Below are 17,720 nucleotides of genomic sequence, written 5' to 3' on the forward strand. Positions count from 1 at the left end.
TACAGAGATGACGATACTCATTTTCATGATTCGCTAGGCTTCGGACCACTAAAACCTCAGATAATCGAATTCCTCGAGCCGGATGAATTTTCAGTGACTGGGAAACAGTTACAGAGTAAAACTTCAGATATGTGTGGAGATCATGCTATCGCATTCTTGATAAAAAGAGCTCAAGGGTTTTCAACCGAGGAATACTTGGATAATTTTGGTGATGATAAAAAAGTGAATGATACGATTGTACGTGTTTTTGTGAAGAGTTTGATTTCAGAGTAATAAACGAATGTGTAAATGTGTATAATTGTGATTCTTGTTGCGACTGTGAACAGCAGACGAAACAGTGAATAAGCCGAAAGTATTATTCAGCTAGCAATCAATAGCGAGGAAAGAGAACACGATCGGTCATTTGACACGACTAAACTACGACATCATATAACATAATTTACGATCAAACTATTTCGCACTGAATGGAATAGTGTAATATTCGATAGTAGCACGCGGTTGGCCGTGAAACAATTCAGCGCGCAGGTCATTCGGAATATAGGTCGCACGCACTGCTTAATCCTCTTGCAAGCCACGTTTCCGTTTGTGCGGTTATTGTTGGTGACTATTCAACACCGCGCGAGAGATGGTTGAAAGTGCGCATCACGACCGCACCCATAAGAACACATGGCGAGTCACCACATATCGCGTTAGAATACATGGCGCATCACCGCCGCAGCCTATATCCACAACGTTAGTTCACTACGACACAAGAATCCGTGGGCACATCATCACCACAGCCTATAGCAAAAAAGGCGAGTCACCAACACGAGTTTTCAGGCACATCACCGCCGCAGCCTATACCCGAAAGGGTACCATCATCACCGCATCCATAAGAACACATGGCACCTCACCGCCGAGAGGGGGTGTAAAAGGGTGCCATCACCACCACGAGTTTTCGCGGCACCTCACCGCCGCGCCCATAAGAACCAATGGCCCGTCACGACCGATCGACTATACTACTTCAAGGGCAATCGAAATGGTACCCAAAGAAAATACAGGCCGGCTTTTTACAATCGGGAACATACTCGGTGTACTAAATTTTCTCTTTACATGGTGCAAGAACAAGGCGATTTGATGCGCACTACTTCACGCGCGTAGACAGCCGAACAAACCTCCAACCTTCTAGGACTGCAACTACGTTTAGCGCTGCCACATGAAATATTTCTTAAAGGTACTCAACTCGGTGCTGTGATCTTTGACGTAGCCTCGGTGCAAGAATGCCCACCTTGTTCCGCGCGTTGCTGCGTTTCTTTCTAAGCTTCAATTCCTTCTGCTCCATGTTGCGAGTCCAGATCGGACTGGATAGATGGTGATTTGAGGCTGCTTATATGCATTTCTGATTCAAAAACAAACAAAGACTTCCCCTGTCACAGCTGGCTATGAATTTCAAGCCTAGTTCGTGACAAGTTATTTCTTTCTATATTGTTTTATGAGTAATTATTCGTGTTCCAGCTGTGGCCATTAACTAATTGTTTTGGCTCTATCAGCCACCAAAATGGCACGACTTCGTGTGCGAGTTAATCCCCCTCATCATCATAAATGACCTATTATAACGACTTCGTGCGCGAACAGAAATGACCAAGCGTCACGATTCGTGCTCGGCTCCTTTTGGATAGAAACATCAGTCGCCATTTTGATTTGCGTCAAAACACAATACCTTGCAGTACCTCGCTCGCTGCAATCACCTTTTTCCGCTCAGGGTAATGCTTTACTTTTTGGTTGTAAAGTAGGTATCCCATTTAGGTTCTCTTTCACAAGCTTACTCAGCAACCCACACGTCCCAACGTCTAAATACAAGAATTCTTCAATTCGGATTTCCATGCGAAGCCTAGCCAAAACTGCGAGATCTCAGTGTTTTTAGGCGTCAGAGCTATACCCTATACGACTCAAGCCCCGTTGACCCATAACTGGCAGAAGCGCCGACTTTGAGAGTCACAATTAGCCCCCCCCCCTTTTTATCAAAAGGACCCCTATTGCTCATCTATTTCTTTAGGCCGCCAGCGGGCGCTGTTGTTTCATTATGCGCACACAAAATTCAATCGAGGCTTTCATAAACTGGATTTTGGTACATAAATTGACAACATATGTCTTAACAACTGTTCTTTTTACGTTACATTGAGACATAACAAGTTCATGGATCCTTTATTGACAACTCGGCCTCTCCTTACGCTATTCTCAGAATATAACTATAGGCCGAGCGTTGTTCGTAAATCATGGCCTTTGAGATTATTCGCACGCACCACTAATGGCGCGCAAGGTCTATGTTTTTCGAAGCGACGTCGCGAACGAATATCAGGTTACTGGTACGTGTGTTAAGCTCTTCAAACACTACTGTCCCTATGGCGAAAAACTTTCACCCAATCAGTTGACATTTCTGGTTATTGGTGTAAGGTATATCTCTCTTTCGGTTTGCCTAGAAGGAATAACCTAATACAATATAGTCCATCAGACATGGGGTGATTACTTCATGAATGTAATCGATTGCGATTACGATTACTTCGGAATCACGCGATTACGATTACGATTACGATTACAGCAAAATCAGGAAGTAGTCGATTACGATTACGATTACATTGGAAAAGTAATCACGATTACTCACGATTACATCTGTTTTGCTTCTTAGGACTATAATCTTAAATGATATATTGGAAGACAATACAAGGATTGCGATGAAAAGGCTTAATGAGATATCAACTCTCTTCATACATCATGTGTCATTTGCTTATTACGTCATAATACACCAATTGCCCAACTTTATAGTGGATGATTTATCGCACCCAACGATTTGCATTATTGCCAGGTCTTTACCTGCCGCACCCCATATTCCTTAATAGGGCGGGGAGCGTGCTCGAAGGGGACTCAAAAGTATTTGGTAAACCAACATAAATTATAGAGTATTTTCGAGAATTTATTTACTCCTTGAAAATTTTCTTCGAGCTTTGCGATTCAAATGTCTCTAGTGCAGGGGTCACCAACGCGGACCAAATGAGTCGCCCACGGTCGCTGTAGCAAATATCCAAATGAGAGATTTGAAAGTTGAAGCTGGTTTCATATGAGCAGCAGTTGAACATGGGTCGGCCGACCCCAAGGAACATACGAACGCAGTCGCTCGGGGCATTGCTTGTGTTCGCCCACGCGGCGGCTCAACGGGAATCTATAGTTAGCCTAATATTCCCGAGTCTCGACGCGGAGATTGGCGCTTCGAAGCGCACTGCAGCAACGCAACTGATCCCGGAGGAGCTGGTGTGAGTCCCGGCGAGTGAGCGTTTTTTGTTCTTGGTAAGGGGCGGAAACCCGGCCCAGTGCTCTGATTGTCTTACTCTAAGTGAAGAAATCCAACTGAACACGGATAATCGGCGGGAGTAAGTGGTAAGGTAACCCGTCGGTCGTCGCAATAATCAGTACACACTACACAAGAAGTAGCTTTTTGTTTCAAAACGGTTGGTGAGCCTTGCTCCAGTAGATAGCTGGGTTTGAAATGAATACCTCTTCCCCTCAAGAAAAAACATGCATAGGCTATTTTATGGGAACAGGCATTTCGGAGCCGGTCATTACCGCGCCACGATCCCACAACACACCAAAAGGCATATGCAGTTTCGGCCAACACGCAACTCCATGGGATGTGATACCAGTGTTGGGATCAAGTCACTACCTCCAAGTCACGAGTCATTTCGAGTCATTGCACACTTTGACTCGAGTCAAGTCAAGTCAATCGATTTTCGAAGGTGACTCGAGTCAAGTCAAGTCACTCGATTTTTGGAGGTGTCTCGAGTCAAGTCGAGTCAAGTCAAGTCAAGTCACGAGTTAAGTCACGATTCAAGTCAAGTTACCTTTTCGAAGTATGAGACATGATTACGTCATTGCATTTTGCTAGCTGTCTGATATACAGATTGAGTGGTCATTGATTTTGAACCGATGAACGAATATAGAGTTTAATATACACGCTGTATCGCTTACATATACGTAGAACAGCTGAACTACCTAAGTAATTGCATAGCCTAAGTTTATAGTTACCAGCCAAAATAGAGAATGGAGAAACAAATTGATAAGATGCAATACATTACTCATTTTTAAATTGATATGGTATAATTCGAGCCTGCGCCAATGGCGCTATATTGTCCTACTCTATCAACTATATTCTAATTCAATTTCAATAAAACAAGAGGTTTGGTTAAGGTACGAACAGAGAACAGAAATATACATTTTGCTATTAAATTACTTTACTGTACTAGTTTACGACAACGTAAGCTTCGATCACTTCGCTTGCGGTCAATTTATTTGTGAGAGAACAATGGAGGCTCAGTAAAACGCACGATCATCGAATGCTTGGTCGCTCTCACGGGTTACACCTGCGTTTCGCGAACAATCCGAACATATGCAAGATACAGCGATTTTTATCGACACCGATTACTTGACGACTTGAAATTGACTAGTGAATTTTGCTGCGAGTCACGAGTCAATCCACATTTCTGATACGCCGAGTCAAGTCAAGTCAAGTCATTTTAGCAAAGTGACTCGAGTCAAGTCAAGTCATACGAAAAAGGAGACTCGAGTCTGACTCGAGTCATCCCAACACTGTGTGATACCAAAGAAATACCTTGGCCGAAACTTAGGGTATTCGTCCATTGTCAATAGCCGCGCTGGGTGGGCGTGACTAATAATTCCTGTCCTTCCAATCTGGGCCCACAATGCAAATGCCACCCGGCGCATCGACAAAGGAATAAAGCCATGACAATTTGTGTGTGCGTCTCACGAAAGATATTCTTTTAGTCTGCTACGTTTGGGCGAGTACAATATCTTTTGATTATACAACAGACTGGAGGTCGCGAATTAACAACATACAATAAAGTAATTATAACAACATACCAGATGCTATATGATTATGAATTACGTGCCCAATCTCTACAGGTAAATCTGACACTCGGGGCTGAGAGAGGTTATAAATGAATAGTAATATAATGCAATTACCAATATTATTGACGAAATTCAGTTATGAAAATTGACCAACGGTTAGACAGGTGGACGAATTGCTGTTTTGGCTGAATTGCTGATTCTAGCTGCAACCCACCGATAACATGTCAGTCTATATAAGCGGGTGGTTATGGAGGCAGGTCGAGATGCTGAGTAACGAACTGTTAAATAACGATTGACGCCTGTTTCAAGTAGTTATATGAGAATAAGATATTGTAAACATAAAATTTCTGCCTTCAACTTAATACATATACTGCGAGCTGCTGTTACGAGAAACGGCTAAGCACGGCTCGGTTATGATATATATCAGCAGCTGTTTATTTGTAATGCTTCGTTGTGGAAACTGCAATGTTTTATTCGACGAGTACAAAATTCCGAATCTTCGTCAGGTGCAGGTGCGCACGTAGACCTCCTGCTCGCCAAGCAGCAACGGTAAACTGCGTTTAACTAAGCACAACCAAACATCAATACATAAGTTACTATTTGAAACTATAGAGTGGTGATCAATATCCTGCTGCGAGGTATAGGGGCTTCTGTAGTGTATTGATAACCTGATATACACCACGGGTGGTGTTCTTACAATCACACTACAATGTCCAATTGTCCATCGCATGTCTGTTTACTGTGTGTGGATACTTCTTACGCAATGACGAGCGGACCTAATACTTCTGACGTAATAATGAGTCAGTGGCGTTTGAAAACAGACGATTGTGCTATCGCTAACGCGGTATTAAATCTCATTCTTGTTCACGAATATTCAGTTTATGTCACAGTACTTGTACAAACAAAAAGTAATCGTTCTTTCACAAAAAAATCGATTAGATATGGGAAGTAGTCGATTACGATTACGATTACTTCGGAATTTTTTCGAATGTAATCGATTGCGATTACGATTACTTCAAAATGCTGTAATCGTCGTAATCGATTACGATTACTAATCGCGATTACCCCATGTCTGAATGGCACATATTTTTTGAATCAATACCATCCTCGGGTGGACTATTTTCAAGTCAATTACAATATTTATGGGGTGGGGGACCTATGGTACCATAGCCAAATCAAGCAAAATAGATGGACCAACTAAGCACTTAACAACAGAAACTCGCCTACACATATATAGGCTGTAAATCATAGTTACCTGTGGTGTTTTATCGCTATTACGAGGTATTTGAAAGTCAAAATATCGATTTGCGGGTAATATGTATGTGGCATTAAATTTGGAAGTTTAGGCGTAAATCAAAACATGATTTTAGGCCAACATTTGAGTTGATATAATCTATTTTATTCTTGAAGGTCGCGACGAAACATTCATTATTGGTTTGCTGTCACTTAGCTTATAGTACATAAAAAAGCAAGTTACCTAATTTGAGTTTTTGAGCGTACGTCTCATAGGTCCCATGGTCGTGTGCCTTTGGACCCACCGGGTGGGGACCGATGACACGTTCGAGCAACAAATTTTAAACGTTCATAAATATTTTTTGAAAAGGCGGATATTCATGTAAATGTCCGCGATAGGTAGAGCTTGTAACGAAGTTTTGAGACAGCAAAAGATCTGCTATTATCGGCTGAAGATTTGAGGGCCAGAGATCATTTTGCAATATTTGATCCATCGGTACCACATCTCCCCTACGTATGGAGTCAGCATTTCAAGTCGAAAATTGGAGGCGGAAACGGTACCTTTTCCCACTGGCTATGACTACCTATGGCTAACAGCAACTAAAATAATTTCCCGTATATAATACCTGGAAGGTAACGCTGAAGTAACCAAGTATTCCGCAGGGTCATAATGTCGTATGCCGTTGAAAGGGGTGTGTAATAAACTCGGAATGAAGTGTAATTGATGTATAGATTTATTGTACTTCGGCAGGTCGTATTATTGTAAGTTGAAAATGGCCATAATTGCAAATTATTGGCAACTTCTGGTGAAGGTATACTGCACCACCACAACGAATAGTAATGGATTGAGGGTTCAGGTGCAGTTAATACCTACCTTTACACGAGGAACACTGAATGTAATTCGAGAGAGTATGAGACAAAGAAGTGTAAAAAGTCAGTGATATGACGAAGCATAAATTTTATTGAAGTTTATTTGATCTCATATGGAACAGGTGAATTTAACAGCAACAAAATTTGGCGTATAAGCGTAAAAAAATGGTGAAAGTGTAGGGTTGAATAATCTGGACTTGAAGGCATTAATGTAGTATTCGTGTACCGAGGATAAATACTAGGAACGACCAAAAACGACCAGAGGAATAATCTGTCGGCCATTTTAATTAAAGCGAAATATGAACTCGCCGGCTGTATAGTCGGCGGGCTGTGGCAAGAACAGTTTTAAATCTGGCCTGATAGAGTGAATAACCGTTAAAGCTTGATGTGCGATGCAAATTCAGGAAGTTATAAGGAGTCAAATTTCATAATCGATGCCATATGGTAACTCGAATGAGATGCGAAGAACTATCGTTGCGGCAAAGTTAATATGACGGCTTGCAGCCGACTTTTAATTTACCAAAGTAATGTGACCTGTAGTTGTATTTTTTGGACCCTTTTAAACTCCGCAAATTTGTGACTATTTGGTGAAAGAAAACATAAAGTTAACTCTACGTGGAATTCCCAGCCGGTCGAGATTCGCCACTAAGCCAATTACAATCCAGGCGTTTAGTTATGCGATAATTATAATACGGGTATAGCAAATAGCTACGGCCTATGAGAGCTACGCGTTACCTAAGAATTGCGCTGCGACTGCAAGGAATACACGACCTTTTGAATTGCTATTGGAAAGAGTCACCTAAATTCAACTCAGGAAAATCAACAATTGTCCGGGATTCTAAACTCGCACTAAATTCGGGTCATCAACGCCGAGTGTTAGCAATCGTTGGCATATGATGTCGCATGTGTTTGACACAACGCGCAAGAATATATGTATTCTGATTTCGCCCGTACAAGGAAGATACAATAATCGCCAAATTATTCGTGCGGTACTCTCTAATGCTGCGTGCGTGCGTGAACGATAGTGAAATGACGGCCTTGCGGGGTCGGTTGTGCAAGCTTGTGTTGCGCAAGACAAAATGGGCAGTCTATATCTACTTTACGGGAAGAGCGTGCGAATGTTAGATTAAGCTCATGTGAAACCTGTACGGCCTTAGGCCAGATCAAACTGGTACTGCACCGGGTCCAGACTAGCTTTTATATAATTAGATCACTGAGCAGACAACGGCCAATCTCACCGCCACCAAATTACTAATAGACACTTACGTGACCTTTGACACGAACCAATCAGGTTGCAGCAGAATGTAAACAAAGAACAAGGCCGGGCAAGCTTACTATGAGCTCTTATGGGAAATGGTTGAAAAATGAAGGTTTTAAGCAAATTTACGTTGAATTGGCGATGACTGGCCTTAATAAATAGTAATAGCGTAGAGCTAGTATGTAGTTGCAGCCTTTAGTCTAGGATGAACATGAATGGTGGTAAGTACGCATCAGCGTGCTGTGTCCAAATGCATGGTTTTTTGACAACTTTTCGGATTAAGCGATGATTGTTGTATACTATACTATAGGATTGTTGTAATGCATATTTTGACGATTTCATAGGCTGCCGGTCTCGAGCGAAATTTTCAAGCATATCTCATGTTCAGAAATATATGCTATAAAATACAGCTGCTGCCACACATCACAATTTTGGTGTATTGATTATGAAACTTGAAAGCTATGGAGATTCTATCGAATTTCTGGATTTGAGTGCAACAGCATCTTCTAACACCGCGGAGAAAGCTACGAAATATTCATGGAGCGCTACGTACACAACTTAGGGACAAAGATTGAGGAGACAATCCACTCTTTGTGGAAGCAATATTCTAGTGAACAGCCAATGTTATCGAAACTTGCGGAAAAGTGAGATATACTCAATGGAAATACACGTTCTCAGAAAATCTATTATTGATTCGTCTTGCACTTGTAAGACAGTGTAAGTAAAGCAAAAGACATTTTTTCAGAGATTCCTGCAATTGATGTTGTAACCATGATTTATTTTCACATTAGGTTCTGATATATGCTCTCATGCATATATGCATTGATGAAGACAATCCAGGACCTGAAGTTACAAGGACTACATTGTGATTTGCATCAGCCTCAGTGAGCTCGATCGTGATAGACAATCAATTTCTCGACCGTACTCGCAACCGATCAACTCCTGCCTCAAGGTAGATTTTGGTGTATCTGGTGGCTTCAGTTTTATAACATTCCACCAAACACAAATAATCCTAGTACATTTTCACCTGGAGAATTGTTCATTCAACAAATCGGGCCTCTAAATAAGCTTCAATGCACACCACTGGAGTATAGTATGAATAGACATGCACTGTTGGTACACATTGACCATGGCACCGCGCAATTATGATCCGTAGCATGCTATTAGGCATTACGATATTCACAATGGAACTGAATTTGCACAATTTCCGAATATGTTGCGTCGGTCATTTTTAATTTTCAATCTTGAATTAGAGTAAGCAATTAGTCCATATTTGGCTAGTTGATTCACAATGCTGCATAGTATGACACCAGACAAAATTTTATACTCCTTGACTCTTCCGATCAGCTGTTCAATATGAATACGTTGTCTAGCCATCTTTCTTGTTGTGGAACAGTCTGGCTCAGGCATTTGGCGGTGTGCCAAATCATGTGCAGGAATATTTAAATCTAGATTCAATTTCTTGATTTCAGACTCAATCCCTTTTCTGCCATGATCGCATTTCCTGGTTCACCATAGCTGAACTCCATCATTGTCTCACATTTCTTGTCGAATCCACATATTTCACTAATATTTCGATCTGAAATGGTCCCTGTGAACAGTTCAGTTCCTGCACAAAAGTAAGTGCACCACAATCCATCAATCCTTTCAAAGTTGTATGTGATTTATTGACAGTCAATAATCATTCTAGTTTTGAGTAATCATGAATGAATGCAAATGGTGCCTTTTTAAGAACCACATATCTACATGGCCAAATCGAAATCTAATGAAGCAGTTATATACGGTTGACCCAATGGTTTAATACTATGCTTACAGCAATACCATAAATTTGACGTCAGTAGGATAAGTCGGGCAATTCAGAAAGAATTTAATGTAGTCTAGCATAAAATTTCAGCTTCTCCGCATCTTTTGACATTATGATGCTCCTCTGAGAACTATACTTCACTAGCAATAATTGTCCGTCAATTTGTAATTTTCCTGGACGGGTTTCCTGTTTTGTGCTTCTACTTCTTCCAGAAATTTGATTTTCTCGCGTTTTATCCATCAAATTCCTCTTTCTGCAGCTTCATATAAGATATCCATCAAGCCTGCACAAAATATAAAATATGTTTATTTTACAGAGCAACACTGCTGTGCAGCCACCTATCAAGGCGTACTCGTCCGACTCATGCAACGTATCAGCGCTACCAATTTCAACTATTCATCTCATTATTGAATATATTGCTCTCCACAGTTTCAATCCATTACACACCATCAAGCAACAAAACTGGAGTGGAATAAAACGAGACACACTCCAAGTCGATTGTGCATCAAGTGTGACTGCATTTCAGATTGGACTCATTTTGACATTTTGAAACACAGAATTGTTTCATCTAAATTATGTCACGATTCCATATTTTTGGTGCAATAATAGATATGTCATTTTATTAATAAAATGAGAATTCAGATGACTATAAGGAAGTCCACATGCCTTTATCCAGATTTTACATTCTTCCATGCATGTTATTGGCTCTGGGAAAGGTACAAGCGCGCACCAGGAACGGTCTGGGTAGCCATCTCCAAGTTACGCAGGCTATTAGCGCAGTGGTTATCCGTCATTTGTCCTGATTGATTCAATACATGAGTTAGAACAAAAAATGACGATTTCAGCTGGGAACGGATCATGTTGCCTAACATATATCATATTCATATGATCATTGAATATGCAGACAAGTGTCCAGTGTAACAGTAATTTGCTAGATAATGATGCAGACTGTAGACTGTACTATACGATTTCATAAATAGAACGCTTATTATAACACCAAGCCCACATACTGAATACCCCACATATCCTGACTCAAGATTAATCTAATACATGCCTTCGGTACGACAATCGCATTGTGTACGACTAAGGACTAAGGATAATACAGCAATAGTTGCTTCATCCAAAAAGTTGTCAGAAATCCATTCATTTGGACATACCATGCTGATGAGTGCTTGCCACCATTCATGTTTATTGTAGGTTAGAACACTGCAAATACATACTAGCTCTACGTTATTACCATTCACCAAAGCCCGCTATTCCCAATTCAATGTAATTTTGCGAAAAACCTTCATTTTCAACCCTTTTCCATAAGCGCTCATAGTGAGATTGCCCAGCCTTGTTCTTTGTTTACATCCTGCTGCAACCTGATTGGTTCGTGTCAAAGGTCACGTAAGTGTCTATTAGTAATTTGGTGGCGGTGAGATTGGCCGTTGTCTGCTCAGTGATCTAATTATATAAAAGCTAGTCTGGACCCGGTGCAGTACCAGTTTGATCTGGCCTAAGGCCGTACAGGTTTCACATGAGCTTAATCTAACATTCGCACGCTCTTCCCGTAAAGTAGATATAGACTGTGGTATAATAGTGGCCAATGAAACCGCGCTATTTTTTCTTTAAAAAAATGTAGAAAATCGGCGTCATTATTGATAAAGTACGAGAAGTGGTTTGGGTTTTACGCCTAGAAAGGGTGAGCGATCCTCGAATTCGCTATCTTATTAGGGATGTGCTGTCTTGCATATACCTCCCATAGGCTGTTAATTTTTGTCTGTTTTATACACTTGATCCCCTGGCCACTATATGGTCGGCGTTTGCTCTGTGATTAATGCTGTGCAGAGTGCACTGTGAGGTGCGTGGTGTTGATTGTGCTGTCAAATGTTGATGTGGCACGGGATTCGCGGCGGCGCGAATTCTGAGTTTGTTCAAGTAGTTTGAATTAAAGTAGATTAGCTGAGCGGACTTTTTCGGGCGAGGCGATATCGCGGATCGAATTTCAAACCATCGGGATTTGCAATTCTGGTGAAATAAGATCGCGGCAATAACGATGTTGCGCCATATGGTCACTGTATAATGAAATCCGCATGAACCCACTGCCGCTTCCTGACTGAGAGTTTCGAGAACAATCGTTCTAAGGTAACTGGGATATAATCCCGTGCGGCCGAAATGATTTTATAATGGACTACAGACATGGGGCAATCGCGATTAGTAATCGTAATCGATTACGACGATTACAGCATTTTGAAGTAATCGTAATCGCAATCGATTACATTCGAAAAAATTCTACAGCCTGATTTACAGCCTATATATGTGTAGGCGAGTTTCTGTTGTTAAGTGCTTAGTTGGTCCATCTATTTTGCTTGATTTGGCTATGGTACCATAGGTCCCCCACCCCATAAATATTGTAATTGACTTGAAAATAGTCCACCCGAGGATGGTATTGATTCAAAAAATATGTGCCATTCAGACATGGGGTAATCGCGATTAGTAATCGTAATCGATTACGACGATTACAGCATTTTGAAGTAATCGTAATCGCAATCGATTACATTCGAAAAAATTCCGAAGTAATCGTAATCGTAATCGACTACTTCCCATATCTAATCGATTTTTTTGTGAAAGAACGATTACTTTTTGTTTGTACAAGTACTGTGACATAAACTGAATATTCGTGAACAAGAATGAGATTTAATACCGCGTTAGCGATAGCACAATCGTCTGTTTTCAAACGCCACTGACTCATTATTACGTCAGAAGTATTAGGTCCGCTCGTCATTGCGTAAGAAGTATCCACACACAGTAAACAGACATGCGATGGACAATTGGACATTGTAGTGTGATTGTAAGAACACCACCCGTGGTGTATATCAGGTTATCAATACACTACAGAAGCCCCTACCTCGCAGCAGGATATTGATCACCACTCTATAGTTTCAAATAGTAACTTATGTATTGATGTTTGGTTGTGCTTAGTTAAACGCAGTTTACCGTTGCTGCTTGGCGAGCAGGAGGTCTACGTGCGCACCTGCACCTGACGAAGATTCGGAATTTTGTACTCGTCGAATAAAACATTGCAGTTTCCACAACGAAGCATTACAAATAAACAGCTGCTGATATATATCATAACCGAGCCGTGCTTAGCCGTTTCTCGTAACAGCAGCTCGCAGTATATGTATTAAGTTGAAGGCAGAAATTTTATGTTTACAATATCTTATTCTCATATAACTACTTGAAACAGGCGTCAATCGTTATTTAACAGTTCGTTACTCAGCATCTCGACCTGCCTCCATAACCACCCGCTTATATAGACTGACATGTTATCGGTGGGTTGCAGCTAGAATCAGCAATTCAGCCAAAACAGCAATTCGTCCACCTGTCTAACCGTTGGTCAATTTTCATAACTGAATTTCGTCAATAATATTGGTAATTGCATTATATTACTATTCATTTATAACCTCTCTCAGCCCCGAGTGTCAGATTTACCTGTAGAGATTGGGCACGTAATTCATAATCATATAGCATCTGGTATGTTGTTATAATTACTTTATTGTATGTTGTTAATTCGCGACCTCCAGTCTGTTGTATAATCAAAAGATATTGTACTCGCCCAAACGTAGCAGACTAAAAGAATATCTTTCGTGAGACGCACACACAAATTGTCATGGCTTTATTCCTTTGTCGATGCGCCGGGTGGCATTTGCATTGTGGGCCCAGATTGGAAGGACAGGAATTATTAGTCACGCCCACCCAGCGCGGCTATTGACAATGGACGAATACCCTAAGTTTCGGCCAAGGTATTTCTTTGGTATCACACAGTGTTGGGATGACTCGAGTCAGACTCGAGTCTCCTTTTTCGTATGACTTGACTTGACTCGAGTCACTTTGCTAAAATGACTTGACTTGACTTGACTCGGCGTATCAGAAATGTGGATTGACTCGTGACTCGCAGCAAAATTCACTAGTCAATTTCAAGTCGTCAAGTAATCGGTGTCGATAAAAATCGCTGTATCTTGCATATGTTCGGATTGTTCGCGAAACGCAGGTGTAACCCGTGAGAGCGACCAAGCATTCGATGATCGTGCGTTTTACTGAGCCTCCATTGTTCTCTCACAAATAAATTGACCGCAAGCGAAGTGATCGAAGCTTACGTTGTCGTAAACTAGTACAGTAAAGTAATTTAATAGCAAAATGTATATTTCTGTTCTCTGTTCGTACCTTAACCAAACCTCTTGTTTTATTGAAATTGAATTAGAATATAGTTGATAGAGTAGGACAATATAGCGCCATTGGCGCAGGCTCGAATTATACCATATCAATTTAAAAATGAGTAATGTATTGCATCTTATCAATTTGTTTCTCCATTCTCTATTTTGGCTGGTAACTATAAACTTAGGCTATGCAATTACTTAGGTAGTTCAGCTGTTCTACGTATATGTAAGCGATACAGCGTGTATATTAAACTCTATATTCGTTCATCGGTTCAAAATCAATGACCACTCAATCTGTATATCAGACAGCTAGCAAAATGCAATGACGTAATCATGTCTCATACTTCGAAAAGGTAACTTGACTTGAATCGTGACTTAACTCGTGACTTGACTTGACTTGACTCGACTTGACTCGAGACACCTCCAAAAATCGAGTGACTTGACTTGACTCGAGTCACCTTCGAAAATCGATTGACTTGACTTGACTCGAGTCAAAGTGTGCAATGACTCGAAATGACTCGTGACTTGGAGGTAGTGACTTGATCCCAACACTGGTATCACATCCCATGGAGTTGCGTGTTGGCCGAAACTGCATATGCCTTTTGGTGTGTTGTGGGATCGTGGCGCGGTAATGACCGGCTCCGAAATGCCTGTTCCCATAAAATAGCCTATGCATGTTTTTTCTTGAGGGGAAGAGGTATTCATTTCAAACCCAGCTATCTACTGGAGCAAGGCTCACCAACCGTTTTGAAACAAAAAGCTACTTCTTGTGTAGTGTGTACTGATTATTGCGACGACCGACGGGTTACCTTACCACTTACTCCCGCCGATTATCCGTGTTCAGTTGGATTTCTTCACTTAGAGTAAGACAATCAGAGCACTGGGCCGGGTTTCCGCCCCTTACCAAAAACAAAAAACGCTCACTCGCCGGGACTCACACCAGCTCCTCCGGGATCAGTTGCGTTGCTGCAGTGCGCTTCGAAGCGCCAATCTCCGCGTCGAGACTCGGGAATATTAGGCTAACTATAGATTCCCGTTGAGCCGCCGCGTGGGCGAACACAAGCAATGCCCCGAGCGACTGCGTTCGTATGTTCCTTGGGGTCGGCCGACCCATGTTCAACTGCTGCTCATATGAAACCAGTTTCAACTTACAAATCTCTCATTTGGATATTTGCTACAGCGACCGTGGGCGACTCATTTGGTCCGCGTTGGTGACCCCTGCACTAGAGACATTTGAATCGCAAAGCTCGAAGAAAATTTTCAAGGAGTAATTAAATTCTCGAAAATACTCTATAATTTATGTTGGTTTACCAAATACTTTTGAGTCCCCTTCGAGCACGCTCCCCGCCCTATTAAGGAATATGGGGTGCGGCAGGTAAAGACCTGGCAATAATGCAAATCGTTGGGTGCGATAAATCATCCACTATAAAGTTGGGCAATTGGTGTATTATGACGTAATAAGCAAATGACACATGATGTATGAAGAGAGTTGATATCTCATTAAGCCTTTTCATCGCAATCCTTGTATTGTCTTCCAATATATCATTTAAGATTATAGTCCTAAGAAGCAAAACAGATGTAATCGTGAGTAATCGTGATTACTTTTCCAATGTAATCGTAATCGTAATCGACTACTTCCTGATTTTGCTGTAATCGTAATCGTAATCGTAATCGCGTGATTCCGAAGTAATCGTAATCGCAATCGATTACATTCATGAAGTAATCACCCCATGTCTGGTGCCATTATATACCCTGATAAAGCCCTGTACTTCACATCAAAAATTATGGCGGGTTTGTTAGTCTGAAAGGTGATATAGAAAAATGCAAATGTCAATCCAAATTTACTTTACACCCCCAAAAACGTAAATCATTCGTCACAGACCCCATAACTTACGCAGGTCGAATTTTTTTGCATGTGAGTGAAGATTCTGTCAGCATGAAATCGTAGACAAATTCACGGAGTGTAATCATGGAATTATCATGGAGAATTGTTCAAGTATTTTCGGTCCCGGTGATCCATCGGTACCACATCTCCCCTACCACTACGTCTCATCAGAGTCGGATGAAAAGCTTTATGTAGCCTACGTATAATCAACTAATATGAATTTATTTTTTAGCGATTAACACAACAAATATTACTAAACTTACATTATTTCTAAAATTTTCCAAATAGCTCTGTGGCCCACCTCAAATGCTCTTGTGGCCCACCCTTTCAGAACCCCCGCCCTAAGCTATATCCACAGGCCGGATATGATACAGAAAACACTCACGCAGGACTCGAGAACATTCCGATTACTGCGACCATGAATTTCACAAAATTTTGTTTGGGCTCATATTTTTCTTATTTTTAAATCCCGCATAAAGAACCTACGTATAGTCGTTACATTTGGCGAGCTGTAAGAATGAAAGTCTCTTGTTGAGACGCATACGGTAATTTGAAGATCTTCTTGAGTCGCAGGACCGTAACTGCGGCACCCTATACCCCCCAATTAGGGGGGCGAGCTCGAAGGGGGCCCAAAATTATTTTGTGAATTAACATAAATTATAGAGTATTTCTCTGGAAATTCAGGAAATTTTTCGCGCTGCGCGCGATTTCATGTTGCCACATAACTTGATTATTGGGTACCCTTTCATTTTTGCCAATAAAGAAACACCAATTTGAAATCGTTTACGTTTAGGCTAGTTTAGTAGGTTTGGGCGATTTCAATATCTTTCGACATAGCAGACAGGAGGTCACGAAATAGCATCATGTAGCTAAGTCATTATACCAACGGGTCCGCCCGAAAATTTTGATTATTATTTAGGGATCCTACCTTTTCCAACACACCCCATTCAGCTCTACCGGTAAATCTGATTACATGAACAGATCGAGGATATAAAATCGATAGCAGTAGGCTATATATGCAATTCCCGATCATATTGACCGATGCAGTCATGAATGATAGAAAATTTTCGCGCTTAGCTTGTTCAGGCGATATCAGCTAACTCACTGAACAGAACTGCCAGTGTCTCTCAAAAGCAGCGGCAAAATGCCTATAGCGCAAGGGGGGCGAAGCCCCCCAGAAGTTCGGTTTATCACCCTATGTGGGGCCGAAGACCAACGTTTTGGGGGGCTGACGAAGTGCTGTTAGGGTCCAGTGGTGGTCTGGTTTTGCTAAATTTTATTGCTTAGGCTACTCGTGTGGATATAGTTTCAGACTGGGCTATTTTACTTCCATTTAATTACCAACTTTCGAGGCAAAACGACATACTTTTACACACTTGAGATTTTGTAGGGTATAGAATAGTTTTGAGATTGGTTTGCATCACTTTTACGGGTACAACTGTCATTGAAACCCAACGGAACAGCCCAGTGGTTCTCAAGCGTGATTAAACTGCTCAGGGTGCCCCGAAAAAATGGGGTAAACAAGGTTCTGGCCGACATAACACAATTAGGATATCCTAACTCTGAGTAGCATTT

This window comes from Botryllus schlosseri, chromosome 2, assembly GCF_051294905.1.
Source record: "Botryllus schlosseri isolate E-star chromosome 2, Bs_hap1, whole genome shotgun sequence".
NCBI lineage: Eukaryota > Metazoa > Chordata > Ascidiacea > Stolidobranchia > Styelidae > Botryllus > Botryllus schlosseri.